Raw genomic sequence first — 15298 nt, 5'->3', positions numbered from 1 at the left:
GAGGGTTGAACAGAAGTGTGGAGATTATTCCAGAGTTTTATGAAAGTGCTTTTTCTGCTGCTGTACGTTTTTAGTTCTTGGGAGTAAAAGTAGTGTGGTACCTTGTGAATGAAGTAAATGCGCTGGTTTGTAGAGCTCAAGAAGTTCTCTCAAATATTGTGGAGCCAGACCATGTAGCTCTTTATAGGTTAGTGAAAGTACTTTGTAATAGAGAATAGAGTAAGACTAAGAAAAAGTTCAAGTTCTAGGTACTAGTTTATAGTTAGCACTTGGGCTTTGTTCTTGCCTTCCTGACCAGGGTCCTTCTTGCCTGGATGCCTAATTTGCCATATGGCTGACACAAAGTAGGTTCAAGGTTGTGCTAAGCTTCTTCCATTGTAAGATTTATGCCACTGTGGTGCTGGGGATATTCAAAGTAAATTATTTTATATCCTTCTCCTAATGTATGCCTTCCACCAGTTTAATCGTGGAGATCCTGAGAAGTGGAGACATTGGGACGTCATGGCTGGGTTTTTGTCCTGACAATGCAGTAGGAATTCTAGGCCTTTCCAGAACCAGGAGTGTGCTTTTCCTAACTGTCCATTTGTAACATGTGGTTTGTAACTCTGCTTCAATCAACCTGGATGCACCTGACGAATTTAGAGCACCACAGCAAAAGGTCTAAATACATTCCTTTCATTTTCCTCCCTTTTTCACATAGTGTAGCCATTTCCAATTCCCGACTGCAATTCTCTCGAGTGGTGCATGTGGCCGCCGCTCGCCGTGGAGAGCCACAGACTATTACGTGCCCCCTCTGCTACGTCACTGGCTGCTATTTTCTCCCAGACATATTACATACAGATTGTTACGCTTTGCTCTTTTTGAATCATCCGGCGTTCACACAGACGCCTCGACCAGACAGCAGAGGTTGACTATCAGCAGCAGAAAACAACCTGTCAGCTGCATGTCCTTGGCCCACCTGATCCATAAAGACAGGGTTTGACGAGTTTGATGTGATGTGATGGAACTCCAGTGGTCTGCACAGAGCCCTCTTCATAACCCCACTGAACATCTTTGGAATGAATTGGAACATTGAGAGCCAAGGCTTTACATCCACTATTAGAGCCTGACCAAACTGATGCTCATTTGACTGATTCCAAAAGACACATACCAGAAACCTTGCCCAGAAGATTGGATGTTGTTATAGCTATACGGGTATTGTAGAGCACACTGCTTTGCAATGTGATGTCCAACAAACTCATGTTCAGTTGTCCACATACTTTTGGGCATTTAGAATATGGAGCAAATAGAAGTGCAGAGTATAGCATAAGATATGGGCATCCCTAGTTATTACAGCATAAGTAAGAGGGAGAATGTCCCACAGCCACCTCTACCACAGTAAACAAACCTGAGTGATTGTATGTAACCTGATCATGAACCCCTAAGCTATTTGCCTTTATCTAAGGCAGATGTGGGCAGTTTTGGTCTTAGCTGTCCACATACATTTGGGCATTTAGAACAAGTTGAGATGCTCTATTCATGCCGTCATTTTCTATGCAGTTCATTCAGATTATAGAAATGGCTGCTGGCAGCTCAAGCCTACCAGGTTGCCAAACCAAATGGGTACAATAATAAAAATGAACTCATTAAGCAGATTGTGTTTTATGTCTAAAATATGCTGGATCTCCATTAACACAACGTGTTCAGTACCACCAGCAGCAACAAAGGAAATGACAAGGACTATGGGTAATTATGAAGGTATAATTTATAATACAGTATCATATTTGTGTAGATTTGTTTAATGCTTATTTATTGTTTCTTTTAGCGAAAATACATTTTCATTAGCAGAACAGAAGCTTGTGAGAGAAAAGCTCTATATCAGGGGTGCTCAATACGTCGATCGTGATCTACCATTCGATCACATGGTGCTTGCTAATAGATCGCGCCTCATTCAGACAGGTCAACGTGATTGACATGAAATGTTACCACTGTTTCTTTATTTTGTGGTTTGTTACCATAGCTATGCCTAAGCCCGCCTAAAGCACCGCTAATCTAGAAAGTTTTCATTCATCAGTAGCCAGTTTTTGCATTTTTTCTTTTGTAACCTACACTGCTTGTGAAGATGAGTGCGCAACCAAGCATAAAGAAACCGAAAACGGTTTGATTCGGGCAAGAACACTGCAGAGACGGCTGTTTGGTTTATACAGGGTGGGGCATAAAGATCTCCCACATTTTGAATGAATCTACCAAAAGAACCCAACTATCTAGAAAAAAAATGCTTATATTTCTGAAAAGTACATAAAAAACTGTTTTGTTTTAATGGGTTTTAAAAATTATATCAGACAAATGGCGGCCGTTGTTGGCAATGCATTGATGGAGTCGTTCCCGGAAGTTCTCCAAGACTCTCCGTGTCATCTCAGGTGGTATTGCGTCGATTTCCTCTCGGATCCTTTCCTTCAAATCCTCAAGAGTTCGAGGACGATGTCGGAAAACCTTTTCCTTTAGGTATCCCCAAAGGAAAAAGTCACAAGGGCTTAAATCTGGTGACCTTGCCGGCCACCCCACGTCTCCCCTTAAAGAGATCAAATGCCCAGGAAACATTTCCCTCAACACTCCAAGCGAACGTCGTGCTGTGTGAGCTGTGGCCCCATCCTGCTGAAACCATACATGTTCTGTATCCAAGTCATCCAGTTTCGGGTGCAGAAAGTTCTCCAACATTTCAACAAAATGGTAGAGCCTAGCCTACCGAATGAAACCTGTCCCGCCTCTCTACTGCCACTACAGCCCATACGGTGCCCACTCCAAATGTGGGAGATCTTTATGCCCCACCCTGTATTATATATTCCCAATGGAAATGATCATGTATACATTTAGTTAATGACTTTTTTGTTTTGATGACGGTGGTAGATTGGAATATATAATAAGGTGCAATATGGCTGTTCAGTTTGGTCATGGTGGCCCACTAATGTGTTTTTGTTCCTTAATATGTCACCTATCTGTAGGGCCCTACTAAATTCACGGGTAAATGTGCTTAATTTCACAGACTTTGTTTTTCAAATCACTGATTTCACAAAGAAAAGTGCCACAATTCACAGCAGTCATTAAATTACACTCATAAATTGAGTGATAGAATAAATGGAAGCTACAATACACAGCACAGCCTATCTTAGTAGTTGAGTTTTCCAAAGTCAGTTACCCGGGTAGTGTTTTTAGCTGCTTTAGACTTATTGGACATTTTGTCTAACCGATTGCTAGTGTAACCAAGCGTCTGTAGAGTTTGCTGAGTTTATAGTGTATAAAGTAAGAAATATACTGTACATAGACATACTATCAGAAGCATAATACTTTACTGGCTTGTTCTTTTGAGGCTCAGCACAGACTACAGAGAGATGATCACGTGTGTAGAGAAGCACACTTTTCCATTGATTATGGAATACCCAAAGAGAAAAAATGCACTTAATGCGTAAACACATACATCAAACACTGTCAGCACACTACACCACAGAAAAGTCTGTTACACTAACGTAATTGCCATATGATTGCAAAGACCGCCACATATTGCATCTTATATTTCATATGCTAAACGAATTCAAAAAGTGATTCAGTTAAATCGCTAAACACAAATCTTAAATTTTGAATTTCACAGCAAATTGTGGGTGGCACGGTGGCTAAGTGGGTAGCACTGTTGCCTAACAGCAAGAAGGTCCTGGGTTTGATCCCCAGGTGGGCTGGTCCGGGTCCTTTCTGTGCGGAGTTTCCTCCGGGTGAGGTGAATTGGTGATACAAAATTGTCCATGACTGTGTTTAACTTTAAACTTGTGATCACTGATGAATCATGTGTAACGAGTAAATACCTGTTCTGTCATGAATGTAACCAAAGTTTTAAGTGTTTAAAACATGACATTAAAATCAAACAAACAAACAGCAAATTGCATATTACACAAGAAACGGCTCATTTATGGTCCGTGACAGTTTTTATGGCTGTGATTTAGGTAGGGCCTTACCTATCTGTGACTGCAGTGCATGTAACTCAAATCTGGTCTTGTAGTTGTTTGTAGGGGTCTTCTCTTACCACCCCTCACCCTTTTCTTAGGTGTTTTACCCCCTTAAACATGCATAAAGTAAACTGCATGTTCTAAATTGACTCAAAATGAGTGAAGGTATAAACTTGTACCCATGGTGTTTACCTGCACTGAGCCTGATTCACTATGACACTAAGCAGGAGGAAGATTGTAGTGTAAACAAGGGAAAAGTGTATACATATTTAAATGAAATGTTCATTTTATTGAACCCTACCGGAGCATCTCTGGCTTTTGTAGAGGTTGTTAAAAGTTCATGAGACTATACTTTAAATGAGGTTTTTACTGTTTGTTGTTTGTTTGTTTTTATCTTATTTACTTTTTCTGGCTGGTCCCTAACCAAATAAAATGGCACGGCTCTCATAACCGTGCTACGTTATGTGGATTGGATGTTTTCCACCGGGACACCTCAACAATATTACATGCCATCGGTGTGCGTTTCTGAGCTCGTCGGCTGGTGCTGTTATGTTATCGATCCAAACGGTCATGTTGTTCTTCTCACCGTGTGCTCAGTGGGGGTACTCTTTGCAATAAAACCCAGCAGCATTGCACTATTCTCTGCTCGTCTATATATTTATGTATCTTTGGCAAAGAGGTGTGAACGGCTGAAGTGGGAGCTGAGGTTAGGGTGTAATAATGTATGAAGTGAGAGTGAGAGTGTGAGTGTTGGGGAGGCTGGAGAGAGACTGCTGAGTGTTGGAAGTGCTGATGGAGTGTGTTGATGGAGAGCGGGTGGAGGGGGGCAGATGTGACAGAGATAATTGTGGTGGCTGCCACTCAGGTGAAGCAAATCGAACAACATGGGAATGAGTCGGAGGAAACGTGTAGTTTGGAGGAATGGTTAAAAAACTGCTATTATCCAGATATCAGCAAATAAATAGTCAGTATTTTGCAAGCATCACATGACATAAATATCTGTTAAGAAGAATACATGTATATATTTAAAATACTACATTAATATGTACACCGATCACCCATAACATTAAAACCACCTCCTTGTTTCTACACTCACTGTTCATTTTATCAGCTCTACTTACCATATAGAAGCACTTTGTAGTTCTACAATTACTGACTGTAGTCCATCTGTTTCTCTGCATGCTTTGTTAGCTCCCTTTCATGCTGTTCTTCAATGGTCAGGACCCCCACAGGACCACTACAGAGCAGGTATTATTTGGGTGGTGGATCATTCTCAGCACTGCAGTGACACTGACATGGTGGTGGTGTGTTAGTGTGTGTTGTGCTGGTATGAGTGGATAAGACACAGCAGCATTGATGGAGTTTTTAAACACCTCACTGTCACTGCTGGACTGATAATAGTCCACCAACCAAAAATATCCAGCCAACAGCGCCCCATGGGCAGCGTCCTGTGACCACTGATGAAGGTCTAGAAGATGACCAACTCAAACAGCAGCAAAAGATGAGCGATCGTCTCTGACTTTACATCTACAAGGTGGACCAACTAGGTAGGAGTGTCTAATAGAGTGGACAGTGAGTGGACACGGTATTTAAAAACTCCACCAGCGCTGCTGTTTCCGATCCACTCATACCAGCACAACACACACTAACACACCACCACCATGTCATTGTCACTGCAGTGCTGAGAATGATCCACCACCTAAATAATACCCACTCTGTACTGGTCCTGACCATTGATGAACAGGGTGAAAGCAGGTAAAAAAGTATGGAGAGAAACAGATGGACTACAGTCAGTAATTGTAGAACTACAAAGTGCTTCTATATGGTAAGTGGAGCTGATAAAATGGACAGTGAGTGTAGAAACAAGGAGGTGGTCGAAATGTTATGCCTGATCTGTGTATATTCAGATAGATGAATGGATGGATGGCTGGATGGATGGATGGATGGATGGATACTTTATTAATCCCAAAGGAAAGTAAGGATTCAAAAACAATTCAAGACATAAAGTTGGGACAGTAGGTAAAGTGCAAATAAAAACCAAATGTAGTGATTTGTAAATCTGGGATGGGTAGATAAAGACCGGGAATGCTGTGGAAAAACCACACCACGAGACGTGTTTTCAGGAAGACTGGGACAAAATAACATCTGAAACAATTTATCGCTTGGTATCCATGGCGCCGAAATAAGCAGGCAAATTGGTAATAAGTAAGGGTATCCTGATTGGTTAGAAAAAGAAGGAGCCACAAAAGATTCAGTCTTTAAAAGCAAAGACGGATCATGGCTCTCTACTTTGTGCATTTTCTCCAAATTTAGTGTAGTAGCCCTTTTTTACCCATGCACTCTGTACAGGTGCCTCTCTATCTGCTAATCAGGGTCCTTACACAGCGTTTAAAGACCCCATCTACATAGTCCGGTCATCCCGCCCTAGCGGAAACGTGTCTGCTACAGGCACAGCCAATTATGCCCGCCAGGTGGTGCCCAGCCAACCGGTGGCAACGCCGAGTTTCAAACCGAGGAGTTCAGAATCTCGGCACTGGTGTGCCAGCGGAATAATCCTGCTGCAACACCTAGGTGCAAAAGGAGCATTTCTTAATTTCTTTACAAATTGTTTTGGTTTTATACCAAACCTTTGTTTCTTATGCAATGCTGTCTGAGGGCTTAGTGATGCTACTGTGATAAATACAACCACATGGATACTTCAGAAAACTGTCGTTACTTAACACAGTCCACCATAGCCGGGTAGCTCATGAAGGAAGTCATGATTCAAGAGCTGGCTTGGTGGGTATATAAGGTGTACAATAGCCTGTGTGCACATATATCCCTCGTTGCTGTCATGAGTAAAAGTACCATGGGTAAAATTTCCTTCCCTGGGGTGGATGGGATCTTCCAGCAAGACAATGCGACATGTCACATGGCTAGAAATGTCTGACACTGGTTGGAAGAGCATGACCAAGACTTTCAAGTACTATCCTGGACCTCTAATTCCCCAGATTTAAACCCAACTGAGCTTCTGTGGGACCACCACGATCATCGTGTTAGCTCTATGGATTCTCCCCCATGCACCCTCCAGCAGCTGTGGGATGCCTGTGACAACCTACTAGCTGCTGTCCGTGCTGCACACAGCGGTTTCTCTGGATATTAGCTGGTGGTAATATTAATGTGTATATACAAAATACAATAATCAGTAAAACATTGGAAATCTTTACTTTAAATCATCAAATCTAAATTAAAATCTAAAATCTAAAAAAAAGGTTCAAGAGATGAATGAATTACAGATTCTGGTTTTTATTACTTTTTACAAAGTGTCCCAACTATTTCGAAAATAAGGTTTATATAAAACAAAGAAAGCGCTGGTATGTATGACATGCTCCCACACTTTAATCACGATTTATATTCTCACCATAGCCAGCAGCCTCAGCCATTTTGCTACTAATGTGTTTATTATGCTAACATTATCGTTAGAGGAAGCCCATGCAGGCTGATAATAATTCAGGTCTCTAACAAGTGCAATTAAGGGAAATATCTGTACTGTTTATGTAATGCAGAGATCAAATCACAAATGTAATTTGTCTAGTTTAGGTGTGGATTCATTTATAGTTGGATTGTGAATAGATGTAGATTATTAACAGCAGATGTGGCTGTATGACTGTAATGCAAACCAGCATTCTAACGTGGAACAGTTGGCTTGTGGAACAACTAAAACTATTAGTTGGGAGCCATTCAGGGTACTTTTAAAAGTGTAGGTGGTATTTTTTTCTCCCACCTTTCTCAAACATGCCAGACACTAGTCTAGACTTTTTAAAATGCTACATAGGTGTGATCAGGTAATTTAAAATTTGATTTATGTGATTTTTATAAATTCATATTTGTAAGGTGACAGAATTGAAGCCCTGTGCTGTCATACACCAAGTGTTTTCAGGTTGGCATGGACCTATCATGATTCTAACTAGGAAAATTAATTCATGTATAAATACATTTGCCTTTTAGGTGTTGTACAATAGCACAGGAGGTCAGGTTGTGTTGGTGTTGCCCAACTTCAGTGAACCTGGGTTAATTCACAGCCTTTAAGTTGCTGTGTGTGAATTTTAGTTTCTCTTGGCATATCCATGCAAGCTCCGTCAGGTTGGATGGGGAGCGTCGGTACACAGTAATTTTCAGCTCAATCCACAGATGTTCGATTGGATTCAGGTCTGGGCTCTGGCTGGGCAACTCAAAGACATTCACAGACTTTCTCCGAAGCCACTCCTTTGTTCTCTTGGCTGTGTGCTTCGGGTCGTTGTCATGTTGGAAGGTAAACCTTCGCCCCAGTCCGAGGTCCAGAGTGCTCTGCAGCAGGTTTTCTTCAAGGATCTCGGGGTACTTAGCTGCATTCATCTTTCCTTTATCAGGAGTAGTCACCCTGGTCCCACTGCTGAAAAACATCCCCACATCATGATGCTGCCAACGCCATGCTTTACTGTAGGGATGGCATTAGCCAGGTGATGAGCACTGCCTGGTGTCCTCCAGATGTGATGCTTAGTATATAGGCCCAAAAGTTCCATTTTGGTTTCATCACACCAGAGAATCTTGTTTCTCATGGTATGAGAGTCCTCTAGGTGCTTTTTGGCAAACTCCAAGCAGACTGTCATGTGCCTTTTACTAAGGAGTGGCTTCCATCTGGCCTTCCCTGATCGCTCAGTTTGGCCGGGCGGCCAGGTCTAGGAAGATTTTTGGTGGTTCCAAACTTCTTCCATTTATGAATGATGGAGGCCACTGTGCTCCTCGGGACCTGTAAAGCTATAGCAATTTTTTGTACCCTTCTCCAGATCTATGCCTTGACAAAATCCTGTTTTGGTCTGCAGATAATTCCTTTGACCCCATGGCTTGGAGTTTGCTCTGATATGCACTGTCAACTGTGGGACCTTATATAGGCAGGTGTTGGCAATCCCCAATCATGTCCAATCAATTGAATTTACCACAGGTGGACTCCAATTAAATTGTAGAAACATCTACAACAACCTATTGATTGTCCCATTCCATCAAGTGTGATTCTTTTTATTCTTCTTAAGTAAATGCAACAAGACCCCCCCTCTAGGCTCACTGAGGCTCCATAGGAGGCAATGGGCCTCTTGTTTGAGAACTACTGTATTAAAACATATCATTAGGGTGTTTTTGTCTTTAGGTGTAAATGCAAGTAAAAACTTAAGCTTCCTTTGGATAGACTGACACTCCATTGCAGATCCCCACATCCCTGAACAGGGTTACACAGCTAATTAAAAAAATGAGTGCTTCTTTAACTGTGTGTCTCTGACAAGAACGTTGATCTTTCCAAAAAAAAAAAATAACTTCCCAGCACATGCATCGTAAGCTGTTGTCTTAGAGTGGTGATTGGTGCCTTTGGTGTGTTTGTGCGTTCGTACATGTTACTGGAAGAACAAGTGTTGTGGTGTCTGCATTCAATCGATGGCGAAGACGAATAGCTGCAATTTATCACTGAGACCCGGTAAGAGCGAGCGCATACTCACTCCGAGTTAAAGAGTAGACAGAGGAGGCGGTTGTATTGGGTCATGCATCACAACATGGCCATTAGGATAAGACTGAGACCTGTGCAGATGTATTACCGGTTGTATTACCAGAGCTGTAAATTTAGCCATTCTTTTAGTCACTGTGTGACTGTTACTGATTCGGGATCGGATTCTTGTAGACGGATGAATAAATTGGCCTTGGTGTGTGTCTGTCAGCTTAAAAGAAGAAGCAGTCTGAGCTGCTCTAAAATAGCTCCGTTCAGGAGTGAGAAATTGTTTTAAAGGGAGTCATTATTTTTAATCCTATCACAAAGGGCGGCGATCAAGTGAAGTGATCCAGGTTCTTTGCATTTTTCCAAATTTTCCTCCTAGTCGTATCCAATTACCCAATTGCATTATGCCTTCTCTCTACTGATGTTAACCTCCACCTTGGTTGAGGAGAGCGAGACTGACACACGCCCCCTCCGACACGTGTCAATGCATTATATCTGCCCATCAACCAGCCAGCAGAGGTAGTAATTGCATCAGTTATAAGGGTCCCATCCGGCACCTCCCTTGAACAACAGCCAATTGTTGTTCTTGTAGGCACCCAGCCTGCCGGATGGCAGAGCTGAGTTTCAAACCACAAGTTCGAAATGTCAGCTCTGGTGTTCTAGCGTGTTTTACCATTGCCCCACCTGAGCGCCCTCCAGGTCCTTTCTATGTGGGTTTCCTCCGGGGGCTCCAGTTTCCTCCCACAGTCCAAAGACATTCAGTGAGGTGAATTGGAGATACTAAATTATCCATGACTGTGTTTGACATTAAAGACCTGAACTGATGAATCTTGTGTAACCAGTAACTACTGTTTCTGTCATGAATGTAACCAACGCATGTAAACATGACGTTAAAATCTAATAAATAAATAAATCCCCTTACAAAGGAGGATTTTCCCCTTTTTGGAATATTGCAGGTGTCATCTTTATATAGTCTACACTTTTACCCAAAGCAACTATCCATCCATAGCTAGAAAGCAGTATTGTGATGAAAAATGTCTGCTGTATCATACAGTCTGAGCAATTAAGGGATAAGGTCCTTGCTCAAGGGCCCAACAGCAGCAACCTATCAGGACCAGCGATCTTCTGATTACTAGTCCAGTACCTTAAACGCTAGGCTACAACTGCCATCATGTGCCTACGTTAATGTACACCTCCAATATAGCTTAGCAGAAACTGAGTGTTCTACTCAAGCACTGTATTTAACCTCTATTATAAACTGCTTATTGTTTTTCCACTACAAAATCCCGGTCATATACACCCATGTAAACACACACACACACACCCACACACACACCCACACACCCACACTAATAAACTAAAAATGTGAGGATAATTAGAGTCTGACCTTGTTTGAAAAACAGGTGATAGAAAAACTAGCAGACATGAGCTCATAGCCGCTGGATGTTTTCATTTGTTCATTTTAATATCCAGTAGCACATCAGAGACCATTACAGTGTGCAATGTGGCGTGACGGCATTTTGATCCGCGCTAAATAGAAAATGAAGAAATAACCCAGCGATGTACTAGCTGTTCAGTGGCAGGGTGCTATACTTACTGTGTGTGTGTGTGTGTGTGTGTTTGTATCTCAGCTGCATCAAATTATTCTACGGAAAAAGATATCGTTGCCAAAGCTACATAAAAACGTTTCTTATAATAACGATGATGATGATTATAGTCATAATTGACAATTATTAAATAAAATTTATTTACACTTTTATTTCAGTTAGGGACATAAATTTACCCACAAGTACCCAATCCTCCTTGTATTAATCTTTAACAGGAGTCAATGTAAACACAATTTTTTTTATATAGATTACATTTTAAATCCAGATTGTAAATGCAATAAAATACTTGTTTGTCATTATTATTATTATGTTTATTATTATTATTATTATTATTGTTATTATTATGATTATTATTATTACTATTGTTTATTATGTTTTTATTGCTATTATTATTATGTTTATTATTATTATTATAGTTATTATTATTATGTTTATTATTATTATTGTCATTATTATTATGTTTAGTATTATTATTATTATTATGTTTATTATTATTATTATTGTTATTATTGTCATTACTATTATGTTTAGTATTATTATTATTATTATTATTATGTTTAGTATTATTATTATTATTGTCATTATTATTATGTTAAGTATTATTATTATTATTATGCTTATTATTATTATTGATATTATTATTATGTTTAGTATTATTATTATTGTTATTATGATTATGTTTAGTATTATTATTATGGCGGCCCAGTGGGTGCACTGAGCCTCACAGCAAGAAGGTCCTGGGTTTGAATCCAAGGTGAAGTGATCTTGGTCCTTTCTGTGTGGAAATGAAATGTCCTTCCTGAGTTTGTGTGGGTTTCCTCTGGTTGCTGCGGTTTCCTCCCACAGTCCAAAGACATGCAGTCAGGTTAATTGGAGAGTTTAAAATTGCCCTAGGTGTGTGTGTGTGTTTGCGTGTTTGCGTGTTTGCTCTGTGATGGACTGGCAACCTGTGCATGTGTTTCCTACCTTTTGCCCAATGACCTGCCCACTGTGACCCTAAATAGGATGAAGCAGTGATAAATAAGTGAATTAATTATTATTATTATTATATTGTTGTTGTTGTCGTTGTGTATATTGTATTAATGCTACACCACTACTGGGCTAAAAAAAGATTCAGCAGCTTACAATCTGTTAAGCATGTGTGCTTAGCTAGGTCTACCATCAGTGTTGCTAATGCTGTAATCACTTTTTGCCGTGCCCTCCAGGGCTTAAGAGTGACGCTCCATTTTCTCACACACACTCACCTAAATTCCAGCTAAGAAATGAGACAATTTGTCAGTAGTGACAGCTTTCTGTAATTCTAAAGTGCAACCATGTGTGCCTGTATTTAGCTCTTCTTTATGGGTCAATATCTCCATTTGTATATAGTGGGTTCAGCTACCTGAGCCACACCAATCGCTTACCGGCTGTTCACTTGTCACTAGTAAAGTGGTTACTGACCTCAAATTTACCATGGTTGCTTGGCTTAATGACTTGGCTTGCCGGATGACAGCCATGGTGAAGTGGATATTAGACATATTAGACAGGGCAGTTGTGGCCTAGTGGTTAATGTACTGGACTAGCAATCCAAAGGTCGCTGGTTTAAGCCTCACCACTGCCAGGTTGCCACTATTGGGCCCTTGAGAAAGGCCCTTAACCTTTAATTGCTTAGATCTGTCTGTCTGTCCGTCCGTCCGTCCGTCCGTCCATTCATCCATGCATCCATCCATCCATGCATCCATCAATCCATCAATCCATCCATGCATCTATCCCGGCTGTTCACTTGTCACTAGTAAAGTGGTTACTGACCTCAAATTTACCATGGTTGCTTGGCTTAATGACTTGGCTTGCTGGATGACAGCCATTGTGAAGTGGATATTAGACATATTAGACAGGGCAGTTGTAGCCTAGTGGTTAAGGTACTGGACTCGCAATCCAAAGGTTGCTGGTTTAAGCCTCACCACTGCCAGGTTGTCACTGGCCCTCAACCCTCAATTGCTTAGACAGTATACTGTCATAGTACTGTAAGTCGCTTTGAATAAAAGCGTCTGCTAGATGCCAAAAATGTAAATGTCGACATTTCTTTCTGCTTCACCTGTCATAAAGTATCTTAATTATTTGGAACTCTTATAACAAAGCACTTAACTCAAATTGTACACCAGGCTCTGTTCTAGCTACCAGCTAGGCAACCGTATTTGCTATCAATATTCACATGCACATTCTTGCTGTGTTGCTATATGTCAGCTTTCACTGACAATTAATAACCTTAGGTCTCTCGACCATGTTGCTCTGGATCTGTATGTAGGGTAACTATATTCTAAAATCAAGCATACAGACTGTCATCAGGGGAACAAAACTTTAAGGCTAAAATTTGTCAAACTGTAATTTCTCTAACAAATACAAAAACTGTGTTATTGTAAAGTAAGAACATCTGCAACAACACGCAACTGATTTTTGCAACTCCAGTCCTGGGGACAAAGTGCCCTGAGGAGTCTATAGGTTTAACTTCACCAAACAAAGCTGCTTTAACCACTATGCTAATTATCCAGCCATCCAAAATGCTAAATCAAGTGTGTTTTAATGTGGAATATTTAAAACTCTAGAGTGCAGTGGGCCTGTAGGACTGGAATTGAGATACGCTGGTTTTAGTGACAGTGGTAGCCTAGTGGATAGTGCTTTGGGCTATCAATTTAAAGCTTGAGACTTCGAATCCCAGCTCCTCCATGCAGCCACTGTTGGGGCCTCGAGTAAGGACCTTAGGCCTTTCTGTGTCAGGGGCGCTGTACAATGGCTGACCCTGCACCCAGACAAGCTGGGACATGCGGAAAAATAATTTAATTGTACTGTACACCTGTATATGTATATATGACAAATAAAGGCATTCAGTAATTTCCCCTGGGGATAAATAAAGCCTTGAGCAAGGCCCTTAACCTTTAATTGCTTAGATCTGTCTGTCTGTCTGTCTGTCTGTCTGTCTGTCTGTCCGTCCGTCCGTCCGTCCATCCATCCATCCATCCATCCATGCATCCATCCAAAAGCACAGTGCCAGTAAACTCTAGAATGGCAATATGCTTTCTCTGCAGTGGTGAGAAGATCCTGTTACATCTGACAGATGGATCTGGTTTAAATAGATGCAAACAGACCAGTATTATAGTGCCAAATGTAGATAAAGAACGATACACCACTCACACACCACTAACACACACCGATACACCACTAACACACACAGACACACCACTAACACACCGATACACCACTAACACACACAGACACACCACTAACACACCGATACACCACTAACACACACAGACACACCACTAACACACACAGACACACCACTAACACACACAGACACACCACTAACACACACCGACACACCACTAACACACACAGACACACCACTAACACACACCGACACACCACTAACACACACCGACACACCACTAACACACACAGACACACCACTAACACACACCGACACACCACATGCACACACAATACACCACTAACACACAACGGCACACCGACACAACACTAACACACAACGCCACACACCGACACACCACTAACACACACCGGCACACCACTAACACACACCGGCACACCGACACACCACCTACACACACCGACACACCACTAACACACACCAGCACACCGACACACCACTAACACACACCGGCACACCACTAACGCACACCGGCACACCACTAACACACACTAACACAATAAAGACTCAGGAACAGGAAAAATGAACCAAATTACACAAAAATTTAGAATTAGACCCCGACAAACTGCCCCACCTACTGGGGGAACACAGAGAGAGCTGCACACTAGCAGCACTCTACACACACACCTGCCACCAGGCGAGGGACAGTGGGTGACCATGTTTCATACTCGCACGCACGCACGCACACAACTAATTTTTATTTTAATTAGTACCTCATTACTGTTAATGTTACCATTTTTATTGTTACTATTTGCACTGTTTTTATTATTATTTTATTGTATTTAATTATTATTATTTTATTATTATTATTATTGCACCTGTAACTGTTTTGTATATTTGTTCTTTCTTTTTGTTATTTATTTCTTTTTTCTCTGTAACTGAGCTTTGGCAATACGAATGTCTTTATTGGTCATGCCAATAAAGCTTCCTTTGAGTTTGAGTTTGAAAGATAACAATGATCTGAAGCTGTTTTAATGCTTTGGGCCACTTGGTTCCAGTACCTCAGTTTGTGCAT

The 15298-nt window shown here is 41.2% G+C and overlaps 1 long non-coding RNA gene across 1 annotated transcript in view; it reads left to right on the top strand.

Annotated features, from left to right (window-relative positions):
- Positions 1 to 15298, top strand: part of LOC134312390 (uncharacterized) — a 163902-nt gene that overhangs the window by 107757 nt on the left and 40847 nt on the right. The window lies entirely within an intron of this gene.

The sequence above is a fragment of the Trichomycterus rosablanca genome, chromosome 4 (assembly GCF_030014385.1).
Source record: "Trichomycterus rosablanca isolate fTriRos1 chromosome 4, fTriRos1.hap1, whole genome shotgun sequence".
In the NCBI taxonomy this organism is placed as follows: Eukaryota; Metazoa; Chordata; class Actinopteri; order Siluriformes; family Trichomycteridae; genus Trichomycterus; species Trichomycterus rosablanca.
This window is presented reverse-complemented; position numbering and strand designations above follow the sequence as displayed.